The following is a 16192-nucleotide window of genomic DNA, read 5'->3' on the forward strand; positions in this document are numbered from 1 at the left end:
TACTCATTGTCTGAATAACCCTCACAGCAGCTATTGATCAAACCTGGCTTCCTTTACATTTAGGAAATCAAAAAGGGTTCACTCAATCCTCTTGGAGTAGCTCTGATCACAATTATTTCCAGGCTTGTCACTTTCAAGCCGCTGAAATTAGCTACCTAACCAAGAAACTCAACATGCTGCAGCTAACACGCATGCTAGTTTGTCCTGTTTTCTTTTAGCAGTGCATCTACATTGTTCATCAGCAAAACATACGAGATTTGTTCTCAAATCTGCACAGCATACTCCAATTATGACCTTGTAAACCCTGAGAACAGAGCACGTACATTACATATCTTACACATACGATGCTTTTGACAACTCATCCTGATACACTAACTGCTTTTTTTAAAAAAGTCAGACTTTTTCATTATATTCTAATTAAGTGCACAATAAGACACATTCCTTCTATTTCAAATCCCATCTCTCCAGAAAATGGTAAGAGCTACTACAATCACCACCAGAATATGAAGACCCAAAGCAGGAGGCAACATGGTTTTCTAAAACACTAACACAAGATTAAGGAGCATCATCTCAAGGAAAATCAGATTATTTATTACTATCCTCCCCTCCAGATTATTGTATAAGTAACACTTTTTCATCAAAGGAAAAAAAAATTCCTCAGGCTCCACAAAGTGTTAAATACATCATTCCACATATAAGACAACACAGAAATGTTACAACTTGCAAATATAGCAGCTTGCAATCAAAATTACTGCAATTTACATCACATTTATGTTTTTATAATCTATAAACTACACTGTGGCAATATATACTCTTGAAGTACAGGTAGATGATGAGTGAAAAAAAAGATGAGAAAGATAAACAAACAAGTAATCATTCTACCAACCAACAAATTACACAAGGTGTTTTCAGAAATGGACACTTAATCAAGGCAAAGATAAAATACTTCCAGCCTTAAAAAAAAAAAAAAGCAGCCACTAACTTTCGAAGCATTCTGCTCATTACAAAAGTGAAAAGAAATAAACCAAAGCAACAAACTTCTCCAGGATCCCACATACATCTGGCACCCACCTGCTTATGCAAAGACTGGCAACATGTAGTGGTGGCTTTTAAATGCATATTTTTGAAACAGCGACAATCCCCAAATAGGAAAGCTTACGATTTAGATGTTCCAGCCCTAAATAATGTTTAAAAGTTGACCATTGTTTTAGGCTTATCATCCCTGACAGAGTACCCTCTCAGTTACTGAAGTTCTTCTGCCTTGACAGGGGAATTCCGTTTTTAAGATTCATACAAAGAAAATGTTTCGGTATAAATCGTGGCTATTCTAAGCCAGGAAAACGTCCCGCAGGTCACTAAGCTACCATCTTTCAGCCGAGTTCTCCATAATTAAGGTATCAATTATAATTTCACAGGCATATTTTATTTTATAAATAAACTCTGTTTCCACAATTTGAGCTATGGGAAAGAATGCCTGCGTCAATGCACCAACCCTTGCAGCACAGCAAGTTTTGAACTGAATGCCAACTCTAAATGTTATAATATGGATTCTAGCAGGGAAAAAATAGGAGGAAGATTTCCCCCTCACCCCCCAAATTCCCACAAGCCTTCTGAATCTTTTTATTCCTGTCACGGCACCTCCCTGACATCTGCTCTTTGCTGCTTTAGAGCCAAATACAACAAATTTAAGTCAATCTGTTGCTAAACACACCAAAAGTAAAAAACGCAGCCTCCATTAAATGGAGTGAAAAGGACATTTCAGTGGAAATGAGCAAAAGCTGATTCTGTAGCCTTTTCCTGCTGAACACTGCTTTTGATGCTTTTATCACAGAGTTTTATATTTGAGTTTGATAGAGGCTGAAAGCAAACATAGTTTCTAGGACTTGAACCATGCCAAGAGAAAAGACTGGCAGAGCGACAAGCATGCTCATTTAATTAAGATACCCCCACTGCTATTTTTTATGACTTTTTACATACTTGCTGGAAGTTGGCTGGATGACACAGAAGGCTAGCATTAGCTCATCTCACCCTCTCTAAATATTCCATCTCTCTAGGTACAGAACAAACTTGAGTACTGACTTGGATTAGATTACTGCAGGAACATCTACCTAATGCATGAGCCCAGGCAACAGAAAAATCAAAGCTGAACAGAACAGTGTCTCACGAGTGGCAAATCACAAAAACAACTGCCCTAGATAATTTCTCTCCAAGTTGATGATGACCCCAATGTTACTCCCCAAAACTTCTTCCTCAATGTCCCCACTTACAAGAAAAACGAAGTAAATCAGTGGATACTACCAAGAGAACTAGACATAGTATCTAGTGGGTATTTCACCTAGAAATAACCTATCACAGGGATAGAGAGCAAACAAATTAGTGAGACACTATAACCATTTCTCCTGTAAACAAACTAGGGACAAACTTAATTCCTTTACTCCCACTATCAATACATAGTTTTTAGATGAGCTTCAGAAAAAATCATAATGGTAAAAATAATCTTATACATGACATGAGGGGTTATATTCTTTCAGGAAAAAAGGTAACCCAAGTCTGTGTAAATATTCTTGCACTCTAAATTATCCAATTTCTATTAGAATTTTCCTAAATTAAAATTATCCCTAGACTGCAGAGCTCACTGTCTTATCAATTTATTAAGAAATATATCCTTTCTCAAGTTTCCTTTCTCAATTTGCCACCCTAATTTCACAGAATGTCCCCTTACTCTTATAGCATGAACCAACAGAACAAAAGCTTTTGAATTACTTTTCTCAAACCATTCATCATTCTGTGTACTTGTGTTATACTTCATCATATTCATTGCCTTTCAAAGGCTAAACAATCTTTTTTTTTTTTTTCAGTTTGTCTTCATACAAGCAAATTTCCATCCCCATAGATCACTCTGTTAGCCTTTTCTCTGAATCGCCTCTCCTCTACACCTTCCTTTTTAGAGGAGGCATCCAGCACCACATACACTGTAATGGCATGGTATATGACAGCAAGATACAGATTTTTACCATAGCATTTTATTCCCCATGCTATTCTCCATCACACTTTGTTTACTCTGATTGCAAACACAAACACAGTATCAGAAGTTAACAGAGCTCTCAGAAACAAGATTCTTAACACATAGCCCCCTATTTTGAATATGGGACACTATGAACACGTGAAGACTTACCATTTCGGGCCAGATAGTCTTCGCTTTTTTGTCCTTCAGCATAATTTCTTCCTCATATCTCACCCATTACAGTCCACAAATTTTTGTCATATGCCCATCAGGGTACCTTCCTAGAAAGAAAATCACTGGTTTACAAGAGAACACAAACACAGACTAAGCAAAGGTAACTGTCCTAAGCTGCAGATGTGTGGACTTTTCACCTTTAGGCCTTCAGTGAAGCACCAAGTACGCTTCGGCGTAAGAACATGTCTGTAATGTAATGCAGCAGACCTGACCTATGGAAAATTAAGACTTTAATAGAAAACATAACACGTATATATGGAAGACAGGAACGTTCTACATCCCACTTACCCGGCAAGAACTATGGAAAACGTGTAACATCCCTGAATTAACTTACTAAAGTATCATAAAATATGAGAGATACTATATTGACTCTTAAGGGGTACATATTCAGCCAAAACTAGACAAAAGTTTCCAAGAAAAGGTGTATCTGAAGATCTGAAATCACATCTGCCTTCTGGAAGAAAAAAAAAAAAAAGAGAATGAAAAGTCTAAGATTTTTTTTCTCAATCACGAACAGTATTGTAAAGTTTGTTTAATATTGCCATTTAGGGAAAAACATTAAATAGAGTGATTGACCCAACTCTCTGTTCTTAAACACTCTGCTAAAAGAACAAACTATTTGTGAAAATAACAAAAACCAGCTGAAGGCATTTGGGTGGTCTCAGTTTCAGTCCTGTAATATGGAACAGTCCCTTCTTTCTAAATCCAATAGCAATTTGTTTTCCTTCTTCAGTAAAGCCTCAAAATATGTTGACGACAAAAGCAATAAAACCCACTGAACATCCATATTATTAATTTAGGACATTTTACTAGTAGACTGACAACTTAAAAGTGCTGGATTCATCATACACGGAGCACTCATATACACAACAGAACTATGCAGGTTTTTATAGACTGATCCTTTTTGATTCCCTAAGAGTATTTTGGGGGTTCTACCTTTAGGACAGTGCATATCATTAGCACTGACTGATGTTGGACTGAACGCCAATATTCAAACTTTACTGCCTTGCTTCCTAAAAACATGGATCTACCTTATTTCTTCACCACCTGTTCTGTTTTGCCTGAGCTGAGTAAGACTAAGAACTGTCAGAAGCTCATGTCTTGGTGTATGTACACTACTTCACCGAAACAGCAGCCTAAAATAATCTGAGATTACAGGCACTCACAGAAAATTGGCAGACTGTATCCTCACCTAGGGAGGCTAACCAGTCAAGGATGGCCAAAAGACCCACCAAAATTAAGTCTTGTGTCGTTACTATTTAAAATCAATGACCCGCAGAAGACTGAAGCGTGCTCAAAACTACACAAATCAGTAACAGGAACATCCCTATTTTCTATGGTTCATCCAAAAGAACTATAAACAGATATGTAAGAAAAGTGAAGTGGCAAAGAAGCATGGATACAACAGAAATTAAATCAGTCTAAGCTGTAATTTGTCACCATGCATCATTTCCAGAATGTTGTCCCTAGGGAAAGGTCCTTAGAAGAGAAGAAAGAGTCCCTTGCAATTGTCCTTACAACAGATGAATAATGCACCAAAAAGTAAGACGACACACCTTTAAGGGTTTGTTTGGTTTGGTTTCTGTTTTTGGGTCAGGTAAAACCGTTAAATACTTCCTACAGACGTTTCAACCTTCAGTTATTAATAACACTGATAACTTCATGCGGAAAACTGAATATGGAAACGTTGCTCTGACTGATCTGCCAGCCAAAGTCAAACAAACAGCAAAAATTTTCCATGAAACTATAACTTAGAAGCCTAATATCCCACACCAATTTCATTGATAGGTCCTAGTAAGTCTGTCAGGAATGGTTTCTTTCCCCTACAACTCCTATACCTATCAAACAAATTTTCTGAGCTGTTTTTTCATCTCTTTTGCACCTGCTTCTCCTGGCAAATACCCAAGCAAGCCACAAGAATACTCCTACCTCTCTGCCTCCCCAGTGACTTGCTGTGACAGAGACATTTCAGCAGGGCTGGGATAGTCCAGCTCTGAAGCTCACCTCAGCACATGACCCCGTCTTGGCATTAACCATGATACTTTTTCTAAACCAACAATCTTGGGCTTAGACTTTCTAAAAAACAATAAAGGGCTAAGCCACAGAATGAAACTACAGGACGCATACACAGAAATTAATATCCTATAGCAGCCTCCAGAAGTAAAAGTCCCACTTTAAAAAATGCCTATGTTCATTACTCAATACTGCATAATTTTACTCTTTATATGATCCCATGAAGAAAACAACTCATCATTCTGCAAAAAAATAAAGTGTTTTTTTTTTTAAAAAACCTTAACCACAAATGGAAGTGACCACAATGCATTACAACTCTGAAAGATGCATCGAGCTACATATTGTATTATTTCCTTTCCATTTGTGCAATAGTTGAAAGTATACTGACAGCTCAATACTAAGCCTGTTCTGGTATCAGGACATTGGCTAGTCTCCCTTCAGGCAAGGCATTCAGTACTGTATGCCCTTCAAAAAGATGCAAGAAAGAACCAATGCTACAAAGAATAATTCGCAGTTCAGGTGAGGAAATAGTTCTTTCCTAAAATGGTAAAAGACTGAAGTAACAAACGAAAGATAGTCTCTCCTTAATTGATGCACTTTCCTATCTTTGTTTAATACACAGTACAGTTCTACCACAGCTAGGTTTATGGTGTTTTGATTACATTTTTGATATTAATTAGGAAGAATTATCAGATTAAGATGTATTGCTCCACAAACCATGATAACATTTCCTACAACATTTAATTATGCTATAAATAACCCTGGAATCAGTCCTTTAAAAAAAATAATGCTTGAATACTACTTACACTAGGTTTAATCAGCTTATTAAGGACAAACCAATACCTGCAAATACAGTACTATAATAAGCCAAAGACACGCTTAATTAAAAAATATCACATGAAGAATAGGATGGTTTCTACCCAGCTGTTCTGTGTGTTTTCATGAAGGGTGACAAGACCAATACAGAGCAAATACAATACAAAGAAGACAGCATTCTCCAAATGCCATTTTAAGCTGACAGTAAGAACCTGTTTGTTACACCAGCAAGAGAAAGCATGGAATCAAAAAATTATCACAACTTTTTAGTTTCCAAACTAAAAAAAAAAAAAAAAAATCATTAAAGTTCTACCATATACATTCTTTTTAATAATTACATTGTGAAGAAGTTTGCATTTCATTCAACTTTGATAACAACAACATGCAAATACACTCCATGAGAAAGTGCTCAACTACTATTCAAGCATCGCTGTTCTCTTATTTGCCAATGTTAGTCTTGTAAAAACGTATGTTCATGTTTTAAATTTTGTTTCAAAAAATCTTTTTAAGTAAAAACATGTTCTGGATCTCCGTAAGTGAATTATAATGATAAATATGAAGCATTAAGTCTAAGCAAATAAGGACAAAATCCTAACTTGACTGCAGATGAGGATGAGCACCAAAACATCTTTTATTGTTGCTGAACCACTCATATCTTCTACGGAAATTCTGAAAAAATTAGTTTCATTAGAGTACGCTCCCACTGGAGTACACCCTCAATCATGTTAAAGAATTTTAAAAAACCCCAACAAATCAACAAAAAGCAACTCAAACATAGAAACAAAAACTGTCTACGTAAGAAGGAAAGTACATAGATGGCAACTGAATCTTTTTCTTCTTTGATCACATTTAACCAGAACACTGAAAATAAGATTCCAAAAAACTTAGTGGTATTTTCTCAGTCCAGTTTTACAAAAGAAAAAGCATATAAAGCCTAGGGAAAGGACACATTGAAAAATTTCCATTAAAGGATGCAAAATTAAAATGCATCAGCTACCTAAGGCTGTCTGTGTCATGTAACCTGTGCTAAACATGTAGCAGCTTACCACAATCAAAAGCAGGTAAGCTACCTACATCTACCCCTAGAAAGAACCCTAGCTTACCACACGTCATTTCTTTGTACATAGAATCAAAAATTAAAATATTCTGCGAGGATATTAACCATATTCTTTCAACATACCCACCTTATACATCCTGCTGCTGCTATGGCCAATAAAATATTTCATCCATCTTAATTCCTGTTTCAAGGAAAACAAAAACCAGAAGGTCCCAATCTCAGGAAATGTATTTAGCAAAGGACAGAAAATCATATTAAAAAACAGAGGCATACATTTTAGAAAGTGGTAAGTAAACAAGAATTCTACTAAAACATGTTTGCTCTCAACAGATCAAATACAATGGCATCTCCTCTGAGGCTTACCATGCATTAACAGTACTTCAGATTAAAAACTGCAATAATAACTATTTGAATAAATATTGCTAAAATAACTGATAAAGTTCACACATTCCTGATTTGACCACGTACTTTTAAAACTCTGTATGTTTCTATAATTGTAACTGCAGTAATATTTTCAGCCAACTTCAGATCAAAGTTGTACTTTCACCATTTGACCATTTCACTTTGACCTGACATCTACCTCATTAGGTGCAAATAAATATATGAAACCAGTTTCATATAGACATTTAAAACATTAAACCACTTCTATAAATAGGATATTACCTCTGCACATAAAAATCCTCGAAACACCCCAAGTCACAGATGAACACTCCTTCTGTCTAATGCAGCCTAATGATTGAACCTGTACATCAAAAACATGTATGTATGACAATCACTGCATATTCCTAAAGTTTCATGTGAGAAAGTCAGAAATACCTCATCATATGTTGTCACTATCATTGCTAGTTCTGATATTCTCACAAATGAGATGTGGAGGATACATAGGAAACTAGTATTTCCTTCACGAATGCTCTGAAAAACATTTTAATTACAAAATTTTAGTTACCCCAAAATCTCTTAACAGTCTGCCCAAAATTTAAAAACATTTGAAGCATGCCATAGTGCTAATTTTCTTCTGATCCTCCAGTTATCATTACCCAAGAATATTTTTTAATTAAACACTAACACAAAAAATATTTTAAACATACACCATAACTGCCATAAGCTTTTTTCCTTCCTTTTCCTTTCTGATTTTTGACAAACTTTAAGTTTTAAAAAATTCTATTCTTCTAACTACTGAAGCAGAAAAAAATATGCACTCATCCCTGAAATACATATTTTGCTTTCCATAAAAATAACTTTTTAAAAAAATTAACTTAAACTAGTACTAAAAATAACTAGCTACAATAAGGTTAGGGAAAAAAAAAGCAGCAGCTCAGTGTTTTGGTTGCTGAATGGTCCAGTGAAAAAAACAAAAAACTGCATAAAAAACTACTGTGATCAAGGGAGCTGTGCATTTACCTTATGTTATCCTCCTCTTTTCATTTTATTATGGAATAATAATATGAAAGACCATTTTTAATGACATATTACAGGTTCAAATAAATCAGTACAAGCAAATTGAAGACTATAATTTCTAAACTAAGCCAGCTAAACTACACAGCATTTAAGGGGTAGACTGTTGACTGAGACTTCCAACACACATTAAAAAGCTTCAACGAGATATACTTAACACAGAGAAAAAAAAAGGAACTGAGCACAAGGCAGTATGAATTGAAGAGAAAAAGACTGCCAATAAAAGGTAAGATGTATCATATCAATTTTAACTCAGGCATAGAACTAGGTAAGTCTTTCAACAAAGCATGACTTTTGGACATAACAAATTTAAACAAGCCAATCTCTCACATTGTTTCAAATCCACCACACTGCAGACATTACTGCAGTCCCTCCAAAACTCTCTTACGCTGCTTTCAAACACTTCCTTGCTTATTTTGCCAACGCCAGCTACATCAGATCACTTAGAACTTGGGATATATTCTTTACTTCATTATTACCAATAGAAAAAGTTCTAATGAATTCATAAGCTGGCAGGCCTCAGCACCAGTTATGCACAAACACTACACCCATTTATTGCATTCATTTCTCCAGCCACAGAACAAACAAAATCCCTTCTGCTCTCAGGTTCCTTCCAAAACCTAAGGAGCCCGAGAGGACTGCATGTAATATTTGTACTTTTATGGAAGCAGCAGGAAGGTTTATGAAGCAACGCTCAGGTCTAAGAGTCAAGAGCTCCGTGCGCAGCTCTGACTCACGCTGGCAGGGGGATTTCACGCGAGCCAAATGCTTCCACGTCACAGCGTCACAAAACCTGAGGGCACCTACTGCCATCCCTCACATATGCAACATTCTGTGGCCACGTGTACTAAATAAAAGTGTAAGTGAACCGTAGAAGTAACTTTCATGACTTGTAGAAACCAGTAATATATAGCCTTTCTGCAGCTCTTTATTGTAACATCACATCTGATAACTGCAGTCACACCCTCTCGCTTATTCTGTGTTTGCAGGGGCAGACACCACCTCACACAGGAGCCTCGGGTGGCTGTGCTAGCGCTGTGCTCACCCAGCGCCGGGCAGCCGCTTCAGCGGCCCTCCCGGGCCCAGGGCTGCACACGCCCCGCAGGCCGCGCACCGCCGCTCTCGGGCTTCGGCAGTGGGAGGCGAGCGGGCCCCGCACGCACCTCGGCGGCCCGCGGACGCGTTGCCAGCCGGCCCCGCTGCAAGGGGCGAGGCCCCCCCTCCTCACATGACCCGCTTTCCCGTGACTGGGCGAGTCAAGGGCCTCGGGGCCGCGGAGCCCGGCGGCAGGGCTCGGCGAGGGGCTCGGCGAGGGGCTCGTCGGGCTCGCCGGGGGCCGGGCCGGGCCGGGCCGGGCCGGGCCGGGGAAGGCGCCCACCTCCGCACGGCGCTGCCGCCGGCAGCCGCTGCCCCGCCGCCTCCGCCTCCTCCTTCCCGGCCGTCAGCGGGGCGGCCTCCCCTGCCCCGCGCCGCCACTCGGCTCCTCAGCCCGGGGGACAGGGAGCGGGTGCGGTTGCAGGCGCGCCCCGCGCCAGCGCCACCCCCCCCAGGCCGCGGCCCCTACCGCCATGGGGGGAAGGGAACTTACAAACGCGCCCCTCTGCGTGCCTGCGTCACGCCGCCGCGACGTCACGGCGACGGCGCGGTGTGGCGTCACACCCCGCGGGAAGGCCTTGTGCGTGTGGGCGGCCTGCCCCGCCCGCGGCGCAGGCGCACTGCCGCCGCCGGGCGAGGGGTGTTGGCGGGAAAGCAGCGGCCGCTGCTGGGGGGTGGCGAGGGGAGGCGGGGACCGTGGGCTGCGCCCGGCGCCTGCGCGTGTTGCTGCGTCGAGGCCTCAGCCCCGCTGCCCCTGCGACACGGGGTTACGTGGTTGACTCCCCAGGAACCTCTGTGCTTGCAGTGAGGCCTTCCCTTCCCCCAGCCGTTGGTGTGGGGGGAGCCGGGCTCCCAGCGGGCCCCAAAACAGACTGTCGTCATGCTGCGGGTTAGGGGCGGTGGGATCGGGGATTTCGGAGAGGCCGGTTGGAAAAAGGAGACTCTGGAAAGTACAGGACTTGTTCTGGGAAATGGGCATGAGGGACCTGCAAGCACTGGGTCAGAGGGGAGCACAGCCGGCTGAACGTGAGCCGGCAGTGTGCCCAGGTGGCCAAGAAGGCCAACGGCATCCTGGCCTGTATCAGAAATAGTGTGGCCAGCAGGAGCAGGGAGGTGACCGTGCCCCTGTACTCGGCACTGGTGAGGCCGCACCTCGAATCCTGTGTTCAGTTTTGGGCCCCTCACTACAAGAAGGACATGGAGGTGCTGGAGCATGTCCAGAGAAGGGCAATGAAGCTGGTGAAGGGCCTGGAGCACAAGTCTTGTGAGGAGCGGCTGAGGGAACTGGGGTTGTTTAGCCTGGAGAAGAGGAGGCTGAGGGGAGACCTCATCGCGCTCTACAACTACCTGAAAGGAGGTTGTAGCAAGGTGGGTGTTGGTCTCTTCTGCCAAGTAACAAGCGATAGGACAAGGGGAAATGTCTTCAAGTTGCACCAGAGGAGGTTTAGATTGGCTGTTATGGAGCAGATCATCTTGAGTGCCATCACACGGCACGTACAGGACAACCAGGTGATCAGGCCCAGTCACCACGGGTTTATGAAAGGCAGGTCCTGCTTGACCAACCTGATCTCCTTCTATGACAAGGTGACCCGCTTAGTGAATGAGAGAAAGGCTGTGGATGTTGTCTACCATGTTGTTGAGTAACGCCTTTGACACTGTTTCCCACAGCATTCTTCTGGAGAAACTGGCTGCTTATGGCTTGGATGGGCGTACTCTTCGCTGGGTAAAAACCTGGCTGGACGTCCGGGCCCAAAGAGTTGTGGTGAATGGAGTTAAATCCAGTTGGTGGCCGGTTACAAGTGATGTTCCCCAGGGCTCAGTACTGGGGCCAGTTCTGTGCAATATCTTTATCAATGATCTGGACGAGGGGATCGAGTGCTCCCTCAGTAAGTTTGCAGACAACACCAAGCTGGGTGGGAGTGTTGATCTGCTCGAGGGTAGGAAGGCTCTGCAGACGGACCTGGACAGGCTGAATTGATGGGCCAAGGCCAAGTGCCGGTTCCTGCACTTGAGTCATAACAACCCCATGCTTAGGCTGGAAGGCTGCCTGGCAGAAAAGGACCCGGGGGTGTTGGTCGACAGCTGGCTGAATACAAGCCAGCAGTGTGCCCAGATGGGTGTCAGTCTCTTCTCCCAAGTGACAAGTGATAGGATGAAAGCAACAGCCTCAAGTTATGCTAGGGGAGGTTTAGATTGGATATTAGGAAAAATTTCTTCACTGGAAGGGTTGTCAAGCATTGGAACAGGCTGCCCAGGCAAGTGGTTGAGTCACCATCCCTGGAAGTATTCCAAAGAGGTGTAAATGTAGTGCTTAGGGACATGCTTTAGTGGTGGATTTGGCAGTCCAAGGTTAATGGTTGGACTCGATGATCTTAAAGGTCTTTTCCAACCTAAATGATTCTATGATTCTATGAAAGAGGAAAGATAAAATGTGACAGAAATAGGATAATACAGGACTTAAAGTAAAGCTGAAGGGAGAAGTGAGTTGGACAGGAGGGAGGTGAGAAGGTGCAGAAGAAAGAAGGGAAGTGTAGCATATGCAGGTGAGAAAAGAGAATGGAAACATAACAAGGGAATCTTTTTTTTTCTTCTAACCATCTGTTCTTCAAAGTTGATCCTTGTGGGGAAGAAAGGAATTCTGCCTGCAGGACTTCAAAGATGAATTGGCATAGGGGCCACCTCCTTTTCCAGTATCATCCAATGGTGCAGAACTGTCTTCATCGTCACAACCTCTTCTCTCGCATGTGCTCTGCCAGGACACCCATCTCCTGTAAGCCCGCACTCAGCACAGCTGTTCTGTTGTGCCATAGCCCTTAGCTGGAAAAAGGGGACCACAGGGAATCCTCAGCCACTGCTGGAACAAAGAATCTGTGAAGTAGCATTAGCACAGCTCCTGGGAAGTGGCAGCAAGGGAAAGGGGGAAAATAGGGTTAGACTAAGCATTTAATTCTGATGGTTTTTGCTATCATGTGCTTAGAATTATGATGCTGCTGTGGTATTAAGTCCAAAAGCACCAAAAATGGCAAAAATAGAGGTCAGTGTGGGAGAAGATACAAGGGAGGAATATGGAACACCTTGCAAATATCCACATTTCTCTATATGTACCTAAGGCTGAACTGTATAAGTTTACACAGCATGATAACAGTTAGGAATATATTTAAAATATATGTGCAGTTTTCTGAAAATCTGTTTCTTCAGCTCACTGCAAAGTGGCAGCTAAGGAAGCAGATACCCTGAGTCTTTCGCCCAGAAAACCGCTTTTCCAGTGTAGCCAAACAATAAAAAATTAAAAGTTTAGGCTCGTTTTGAACTCAGATTTTATTAAAATATATGCGAATTAGAATTAGTTATTTTGAACATAAACACAATTTTATGAATACAGTTACTTCATCCTGGCACATGAAATTGAGGTGATAAAACGGGCAGACTGGCTCAAAGTAATTTCAGAACCAAGGTACATTTATGATACGATACTGTCCTTCAGTGGCGTGTTCCACTTGGAGGCTCTGTATCTGAAATAACTGTTCCTGTGCTTCAGAATACTTCATTTAAAAGTCATTTACAATTTCAGCAGGAACTGAAGTTTAAAAATAAACATACTTATTCTTCACCTTTTTGTGCCTACTAAAGCTGAAGTGTTTTGCAGTTACAGAACCTATAAAATACAATGAATTTGAACATGAACCCTCCAAGTGGTCTTAATAATTCCTTTTGAAGTCTTAACTGTTGCTTAAGCAAAACCATTACTATATTCTTTATGTGTACTGCCTTTGTGAACCACAAATGAAGCATAATTAGCATATGATGGTTCTTGATATATTACATGCCACTTGGAGAGACACAAAATATTCATTCTGATGTGCAAATGTGTTTGTGCCTTTACCAGCTATTAGTTTTCATTTTAAAATATGGTAAAATACTACGATGGATTTATCTGTTGCTGGTGAAAAAGAAAAGAGACCTGATGACAATATAAACTTCCATTATAAACTGTTTTCTGTATTCACAGAAAAGATCAGTTATTTCTAATAGAGAGCATATTAATTTTCCTCAAACCTCACTTCACAATAAACTATGGAAAATTTGTAGCAGTGGTAATGAATGTTACTCTGGAATATCAAGTTTTAAAACAATACTGGGAAAAATAACTCATTGTAACTGGTTGAAGATAATATTTTGTGTGGAGTAGCGCCTCAGTATCCTAGATTATAATATTCTGAAGTACTGCTTCTTGAATATTTTATGGAAAAGTGTATCAGTGATCTCAATTCTATTTTACAGGCTTTTGTGAATGAGTTTTTCTTAAAAGCAAAGTGATAGAATGAGTTTATACTTAGAATTGAGAGTAAACAGAACTTAGTAACCAATGAACAATCAATATAATAGAAAAAAATGAAAGCTGTGATACCTAATGAAAATATTACTTTCTCTTTTTACAACCTACAATGGACAAATAGATACTGTTTTAAAGATTGCGTTGGCAATTATTTAGAATAGATATATGTAGAGAACATTCTTCCTCCATCATCTGTAAATTACAAGAGTGGTAGTGGACTATCACATAGAATAAACTGAAGATTTATTCAGAAACCTCCATGATTAAGAATTTTATTATGTACAGGATTTACATGCACTACTTGGAAGAGTATTAGTAGTTGAGGGTAATAAACTGGCTGAAAAAAAAATTCATAGTATTAAAGCCCACATTCATTTTTTCATATTTAGCAATGCAGTATATTTTCAGAATTAAATCAATAGAGACGTTTGCACAGTAATGCTTTTGCCATGTATCAGCGCAAGTGGAAATGCCAATACGTTGTAATAAAGGGGTGAACCTTCTTAGTGCTTTGAACTGAAGCCTTTATGAGGAGAACAGCTTGAACAGACAACTGTAGTACTTCCCTCCCTGCCTCCCATAGTCTGTGAAGTTTTAGAACATTAATCATTAGTCTGCTATTCTCTCTTGCATTTAGTGTACATGGAGGAATTTTATATCACATTTAGAGAAAATCCACCCACATGCAGAAGGTATTACTGCATAGTACTAGTTTGGTTTAGACCAGGTAGAGAATGGTTTAGGTTAGTTTTGGTTTAGATCGTTAACTTTGGAGTACTATAGCAGCCTTTGAGAATACTATGGTTTTTTAAAGATGATTAAGGTATTTAAATTCACTGCACTAGAGCACAGACTCATAGAGTTTGGGGAACTTGGACAACACCAATCACAAGCTTTGAAAAATGTCTAAGTACCAGACTTCTCCTGCTTCCCACAGATTAGGCCTCCTGCTGGCTATTTGTACCTGTTAAATATATAAGACAGTTAGGCTTTAATGTCTGCACCTCAGTTCCCCTAGCTTTGGAACAGCAGTGATAATTCTGATTTAAATATTGTGAAGATACATTAATAAATATGAGGAAAACTCTTTGAAGTTGAAAAATATAATGAGGTTTAAGTATATTCCTTTTTGTCATCATTACCATGTCAAACCTTTAAATGCTAAAACACTGCTTTTGGAAAAAAAAAGGAGAAATGTCAATTAAGGTAATAAAGAAGCCAAGATCCAGATCAACTAAGCAGAACAAGCAAGTAAAATAAATATGGGGAAAAAATCCAAGGAACAGATCTAAAAAGATACAGCTCAGAAAAATGAGAATAAAATCTGAAACAAATTCTGCCAGCAATTGGAAGGGCAGTTAGTGTGTTACTAAGAAACACCTTTGCATAAACTTCAGAGTGAATGGGTGTTAAGACAATGTGTCAGAGAAGTCTGGGCAGCAATTTATCTCCTAAAGTCTCAAATGGATCAATGGTGCCCTGTAAGTTCCTGCTTCTTCTCCTCTGACTGTAAGAGGAGCCTACGGCAACTACCTCAGATAGATGAATCCCACCTCTTCAGAGTTCAGGTACCTCCTGTGTTACAGGATGGCCAAATGGAGGTTTTCAGATAACGATTTTGATCTAATCTTAAAACCGACTGCACAAGAAGACTGAGACTGGGCAGAGGTCCATAAGTGAAGTAGATGATAGAGTTCAATCTGCTGAAGTGGGAGAAGATGGATTTGCACGAGTAGGTAGAAGGAGGAAGGATCAAATTTAGGGACAACAAGCAGAACAGTCTTGCACACAGGAACACATCCCATTCCAAATCCTGGAATGGATCCAAGATGCTTCATTTTCATATTTCCCCTTACAATAACATATATTTGCAGACTAAAGGTCAAAACCATACAACTTCATTTGCACAGAAGGTGAGAATCCATCACTGCTAGTGGTCAGCCCAGTAGCCAAAACAACAGAGGTCTGTATGGTGGATCACCCACCTAGCCATAAAGAGAAAGCAAATACACGGTAATTGCTCATGTAGTGAACCTTTTGTTCTGTTCTAAAAAAAAAGGTGGGGACACATAACCAAGAACTGTATCATCATGCATAAGTGCACGAAAGCCAAAATAATGCTGGTTGGCATTCCCTAACTTCTCAGGATGTGATTTCTCAACCTCCTAATATTCTTTCAACA

The 16192-nt window shown here is 40.4% G+C and overlaps 1 protein-coding gene across 15 annotated transcripts in view; it reads right to left on the reverse strand.

Annotated features, from left to right (window-relative positions):
* Nucleotides 1–10270, reverse strand: part of ZNF438 (zinc finger protein 438) — a 79822-nt gene extending 69552 nt beyond the window's left edge. For 8 of the 15 annotated variants that reach the window (XM_075144020.1, XM_075144019.1, XM_075144018.1 and 5 more), the window contains exons 1-4: nucleotides 10168–10270; nucleotides 7788–7866; nucleotides 7252–7305; nucleotides 3176–3285 (exon numbers count right to left, since the gene is read on the reverse strand). The gene's annotated coding sequence lies outside the window, so the exon portion shown is untranslated. Of the gene's footprint in view, nucleotides 1–3175; nucleotides 3286–3375; nucleotides 3451–7251; nucleotides 7306–7787; nucleotides 7867–7940; nucleotides 8037–9957; nucleotides 10116–10167 lie in introns of those variants that run through there. The other 7 variants (XM_075144012.1, XM_075144009.1, XM_075144015.1 and 4 more) reach the window with 7 other exon arrangements.
* Between the last annotated feature and the right edge of the window lie 5922 nt (nucleotides 10271–16192).

The sequence above is a fragment of the Calonectris borealis genome, chromosome 2 (assembly GCF_964195595.1).
Source record: "Calonectris borealis chromosome 2, bCalBor7.hap1.2, whole genome shotgun sequence".
Classification (NCBI taxonomy): Eukaryota; Metazoa; Chordata; class Aves; order Procellariiformes; family Procellariidae; genus Calonectris; species Calonectris borealis.